Here is a 6,826-nt window from a genome sequence, read left to right as displayed (position 1 = left end):
TCTTTTATTTGGGTCTCTATTAATCCTTTAGTACAAGGGGTTGGGACTCTCCAGCCCATTTCCTTCAGCCCCTGATCAGATTCCTTGGGCCAGCAGTGCTTGGGCCGGCAGCCCTTTAATTCCTCCCTACACTGCAATCATGTGCATGTAGTTTGTAACGTGAGTTTAAAGATATGACAAGGGAAATTCCAAGGCCAGGTAGCCGTCCACAGACAGCTGTTTCGGGGTGTTGCCCCGCATCAGTGTGGAGTAGGATATCTGGCTATTTTCTGTGTCGAGACTCCTAATAGAGGCTTCACGGACCTTTTTTGATTTGCATACTTCCCAGGGGCAATGTACCTAGGATTTGACTGTTTTGAGGGCCTTTGTTGGAACCCTCCTGTCTCCTGCAGGGTTTATCTTCCCTGGCCTATCCCCAATATGCAGGGGATTTATTAAGCAACCAGCAGCATTAGACAGGATAGAAAGGGTTCATGGAGCCAGAACTGCACAGCTGTGTATATTGTTAAGAGGACGTTCCCAGGTACTGTATCTCTTCTCTTATTTAAGTGAAAATGGACTGGGCATCAATATGTGGGCCCCAGACAATTCCTTTAATATAAAGTTGGGATTTGCAAAACCAAGCCACCTTTTAGTTGTCCAAAGTGGTGTCTTATGTAATATGCAACCTTTTTTATGGAGTGACAAATGGTTTTACTTCAGTTACCCCTTGACCTTCAAGGTACGTAGGTATGGATCAGATTTCAAATTGTTCCTGCTTCTTTATACACTGTTAAAACTATCTTTCTAATGATGTCATGCTTCCTACATCTACAGTGCTCATCATTGAGTACATGCCTTTTGAAAGAGTAAAGGGGGCTTTACAAGCAGCAACATCGCTAGCGATGTCACTCGTGAAAGCATCCGCCCCCGTCGTTTGTGCATCATGGGCAAATCGCTGCCCGTGGTGCACAATATCGCTAGTACCCGTCACACATACTTACCTTCCTAGCGACGTTGCTGTGGCCAGCAAAAAGCCTCTTTTCTAAGGGGGCGGTTCATGCGTCACAGCGACGTCACACAGCAGGCGTCCAATCGAAGTGGAGGGGCGGAGAGCAGCCACATGAAAGTCACGCCCACCTCGTTGCCGGAGGACGCAGGTGCGGTGTTGTTCGTAGTTCCTGGGGTGTCACACGTAGCGATGTGTGCTGCCTCAGGAACGACGAACAACCTGCGTCCAGCACCAGCAACGATATTTGGGAAATGGCCGACATTTCAACAATCAACGATTTGGTGCGTATTTTGTATTGTTAGCGGTCGCTCGTACATGTCACACACAACGATGTCGCTAACGAGGCCGGATGTGCGTCACAAATTCCGTGACCCCAACGACCTCTCGTTAGCGATGTCGTTGCGTGTAACGTGGCCTTAAGGCTTTATTCAATAACTCACTTAAAGCATCCCTCCAATGATTTTTTTTTGTTTTTATTTCAGTGTTGGGGTGTCACCTTAAATCTAAGGCCCTTGCCCCCACTATTATACTCACCATCCGGCGTTTTCATGCTTTCTCATCATTGCTTCAGTCTTACGGTGCCATCTTGTGACTGGAACTTCTGTTTGTATAGAAGGCAAAAGTTACTTCACAAACTCTTAATACAACTCTATGAAAGCGAGAATGAGGCTCTCATACAGTTGCATTAATGTGTGACCTCCGCCACTCTCCAGCAAACACTGGGAGCTGCTGGCAGGTCACAAATTACCAGACACTGACAGGAGCGGATGTGAAAGAAGATGAAGCCACCAGAGGGTGAGTATAAGGCAGGGGTGACGGGACTTGCAATAAAAAAAAAATAAAGTGCATGGCTATAAAGGGCATTGCATTATGGCAGCATCTTGTCTTTCAATATAGAGCAGTACATCTGTGAATTCATGATAAAACAATGAAATGTAGCTCCCTGACACTAGCAGCATTCTTGAAGCTCCACATAAGTACACTGCCACCACCATGTTTCACTGTAGGTACCATGCATATTTTTGTACTCAGTTTGGCGATGGCCTACACTTTTGAAGCCATCAGTTCTAAAAATATTTATCTTGGTCTCATCACTCCAGCTTCCCAGTAGTCGTCATATTTTTCAACATGGGCCCTGACAAATTGGGGGCATTTTTGAGTATAGTCTTTAGGAGAGGCTTCCTTTTGTGGATAACACTCAAGCATGCCATTGCTTTACAGTGAAGGCTGTATTGTGTGCAGGGAAACCCTCAACCCAATTTGGCTTTTTACTTAAGCTAACTGCAGTGAACTTACATGGTAATTTTCTTCAACTCTTATCAGAAGATGCTCCGGTTTAGGTGCTAAAGGGGTATTCCCATCTCTAAGATCCTATTCCAATATGTAGTGGATGTAATTATAATATTAGCAAATATCTCCAATTAGATACAGTTAGGTCCAGAAATATTTGGACAGTGACACAATTTTCGCGAGTTGGGCTCTGCATGCCACCACATTGGATTTGAAATGAAACCTCTACAACAGAATTCAAGTGCAGATTGTAATGTTTAATTTGAAGGTTTGAACAAAAATATCTGATAAAAATTGTAGGAATTGTTCACATTTCTTTACAAACACTCCACATTTTAGGATGTCAAAAGTAATTGGACAAATAAACCAAACCCAAAAATTTTTTTTTTATTTTCAATATTTTGTTGCGAATCCTTTGGAGGCAATCACTGCCTTAAGTCTGGAACCCATGGACATCACCAAACGCTGGGCTTCCTCCTTCTTAATGCTTTGCCAGGCCTTTACAGCCGCAGCCTTCAGGTCTTGCTTGTTTGTGGGTCTTTCCGTCTTAAGTCTGGATTTGAGCAAGTGAAATGCATGCTCAATTGGGTTAAGATCTGGTGATTGACTTGGCCATTGCAGAATGTTCCACTTTTTTGCACTCATGAACTCCTGGGTAGCTTTGGCTGTATGCTTGGGGTCATTGTCCATCTGTACTATGAAGCGCCGTCCCATCAACTTTGCGGCATTTGGCTGAATCTGGGCTGAAAGTATATCCCGGTACACTTCAGAATTCATCCGGTTACTCTTGTCTGGTGTTATGTCATCAATAAACACAAGTGACCCAGTGCCATTGAAAGCCATGCATGCCCATGCCATCACGTTGCCTCCACCATGTTTTACAGAGGATGTGGTGTGCCTTGGATCATGTGCCGTTCCCTTTCTTCTCCAAACTTTTTTCTTCCCATCATTCTGGTACAGATTGATCTTTGTCTCATCTGTCCATAGAATACTTTTCCAGAACTGAGCTGGCTTCATGAGGTGTTTTTCAGCAAATTTAACTCTGGCCTATCTATTTTTGGAATTGATGAATGGTTTGCATCTAGATGTGAACCCTTTGTATTTACTTTCATGTAGTCTTCTCTTTACTGTTGACTTAGAGACAGATACACCTACTTCACTGAGAGTGTTCTGGACTTCAGTTGATGTTGTGAATGGGTTCTTCTTCACCAAAGAAAGTATGCGGCGATCATCCACCACTGTTGCCATCCGTGAACGCCCAGGCCTTTTTGAGTTCCCAAGCTCACCAGTCAATTCCTTTTTTCTCAGAATGTACCCGACTGTTGATTTTGCTACTCCAAGCATGTCTGCTATCTCTCTGATGGATTTTTTCTTTTTTTTCAGCCTCAGGATGTTCTGCTTCACCTCAATTGAGAGTTCCTTAGACCGCATGTTGTCTGGTCACAGCAACAGCTTCCAAATGCAAAACCACACACCTGTAATCAACCCCAGACCTTTTAACTACTTCATTGATTACAGGTTAACGAGGGAGACGCCTTCAGAGTTAATTACAGCCCTTAGAGTCCCTTGTCCAATTACTTTTGGTCCCTTTAAAAAGAGGAGGCTATGCATTACAGAGCTATGATTCCTAAACCCTTTCTCCGATTTGGATGTGAAAACTCTCATATTGCAGCTGGGAGTGTGCACTTTCAGCCCATATTATATATATAATTTTATTTCTGAACATGTTTTTGTAAACAGCTAAAATAACAAAACTTGTGTCACTGTTCAAATATTTCTGGACCTAACTGTATGTAGTGTAGTTCTCCTGATATAGCCATGACTCTTCCCTCATGTGCAGGGCATTGCAACTAAAGGCCACTTTACACACTGTGATATCGGTACCGATATCGCCAGCGTGCGTACCCGCCCACATCGGTTGTGCAACACGGGCCAGTCACTGCCCGTGTCGCACAACATCACCCGGACCCGTCACACAGACTTATCTTCCCTGCGACGTCGCTGTGACCGGCGAACTGCCTCCTTTCTAAGGGGGCGGTTTGTTCAGCGTCACAGCGACGTCACAGCAGCGTCACTGAACCGCCGCCCAATAGAAGCAGAGGGGCGGAGATGAGCGGGACGTAACATCCCGCCCATCTCCTTCCTTCCGCATTGTGGCCGGGACGCAGGTAAGGTGAGGTTCCTCGTTCCTGTGGTGTCACATGGAGCGATGTGTGCTGCCGCAGGAACGAGGAACAACTTCGTTACTGCGGCAGTAACGATATTTGAGAATGGACCCCCATGTCACCGATGAGCAATTTTTCACGTTTTTGCGACGATGAAAAATCGCTCATAGGTGTCACACGCAACGGCATTGCTAAAGCGACCGGATGTGCGTCACAAATTCCGTGACCCCAACGAGATCACTTGAGCGATGTCGTAGCGTGTAAAGCCCGCTTTAGGTATCCATAGTTACAACCACAAACAACTAACTGTCAGTATACGACTGTATAAGCTTGATAGAGGTTGGAAACAATCGAAACGTCTCCACGCCACATGGGATATAGAAGTCCACTTTTTCCTAATTTTTTTATGGAGTGCTGCCTGTTATTTTTTTCTATTATATTATCTACCTTTTGACATATGGTATTTTTGGAGGCTTTGCATCCATCTTTCATTTTTTAATGTGCTGTTCCAATTTTCTATCGACCTTTTATCTTTCTGCATCTTTAACACATAATTATCATTCATTTCTTGAATGTATTTTATTCACATGGACGGCACATGGATGTTTCACAGACGTCTTCCGTGTGCTGTAAGTGTTTTTCACAGACCTATAGAAATTGAACTTTTGATCTATGTTGCCAGTAAAACATGGACATGTTGCTGTATGGATCTCACAGATAGATGTGTGGTTCAGAATGACACACAGTACGTATGAAAACACGGACATGTAAAAATCACCATAGATTATGGATACATGTGGTATCTGTGGAAAAAAATAACGGATGCCACACGTACTGGACACACTGACATGTGAAGGGGGACTCATTAGAATTTTGTAGTCTAAACTTTAGCTTTGCTGTGAAGACTTTCGTTGGGGTGTACTAATTTTTGCAACACGGTTTTAAGTAAATATTTTAGGAAAATTACTTTTTGGATGTGTAAAATAAAAAAAATATATTGTTTGCGATCTATGGCCCACATTTACGGGAGTATTTTGTAGTATGATATCCCATAAATGCTGATTCTGAAAGGAAACTAAAGGTTTTCTAACAAATTTATTGGGATGTACTCATTTATGCTGAGGATTGTATATTCAGTAATGTTGGCCACAGTTTTATTGAAAATAAAGGGGTTGTCTGGTCTAAAATCACAAGTCTGCAGTCACTCTGTGTCCCTCTATGTGACTGTAGACTTGTGAATTCCCCGGTGTCAGCGCTGAAAACAATGAACACGTGACTGCAAGTATGCAATACGCAGACTCCGGACCAGACACAACCAGACTGTTTCCGACCTACTGACCACAACTGGATTGCGCAAGGCCAGAACAGTCTAGTTCAATCTGGCCGCGAGTATGCATATTGCGTATTTGGGGTCACATGACACCAAAGAATCACCACAGTGCTTGCAATGTGGGGCTTTACAAGTCTGCAGTCACATAGTGACACATAGAGGGACTGCAGACCTGTCATTTTAGCCTGAACAACCCCTTGAAATATTTTTATTAAATAGGCGACAGTGGTCTTTTTAATATCAAATTCTTTGAAGACCATGTTATAATATATAAATTTATGTTGACTGAAAATTACCTTCTGTCTAACCAGCTTTCTTCTTTTTATTTTTCTTATCTATATAGTATTGTGCACACAATGGGAACATATTTTGTTTTAACTATGATATTGTATGACCAAAACTAAGCCGCCTATTTGGGAGGACTAGTGTGGGGCCATCATACTGTGCATAGGGGGACTAACGTGGTGCCATCATACTGTGCATAGGGGGACTAACGTGGTGCCATCATACTGTGTATAGGGGACTACTTTGTGTGAGGGTATCAAGGAAAAATATTACTTTTTAAGGGTACTTGGGATAATATTAAATGTTAAGTGGGCGTATATGAAGCATTTTTACTTCTTTTTTTTTTTTTAGGGCACTCAATGTATTAAAACTGTCAAAGGGGCAAATATGGAGCCTTATTATATTCGGGGATGCGCAAAATGTGAGCACTATTACTTCCTAGGGCGCCTATAAAGGGAATTAATATTTTAGGGGGCAATTTTAGAGACCACAAAGACAGTATTTTACTATGTAAGGGGCACATTGATAGGCATTATGTGGGGCAATAATATGAGTACTGTTACCTTGTCAAACATGGACAAATACACCACTGGGGTAATATCAGGATGATATGTTTGTGCAGGTTGGGAATAGATGGGGACAGTGCTGGAATTATAAGAATTGAAAAGTGTCCAAATGGAAAAGACTGGTAATGCGAACAACCTCATCGGAAGAATGTTCTCTATGTCACCTAATATAGAGTAACGGTACTGTAATTTCTGTATA

This window comes from Anomaloglossus baeobatrachus, chromosome 2 (genome assembly GCF_048569485.1).
Source record: "Anomaloglossus baeobatrachus isolate aAnoBae1 chromosome 2, aAnoBae1.hap1, whole genome shotgun sequence".
NCBI classification, from domain to species: domain Eukaryota; kingdom Metazoa; phylum Chordata; class Amphibia; order Anura; family Aromobatidae; genus Anomaloglossus; species Anomaloglossus baeobatrachus.
Note: the sequence above shows the minus strand (reverse complement) of the source record.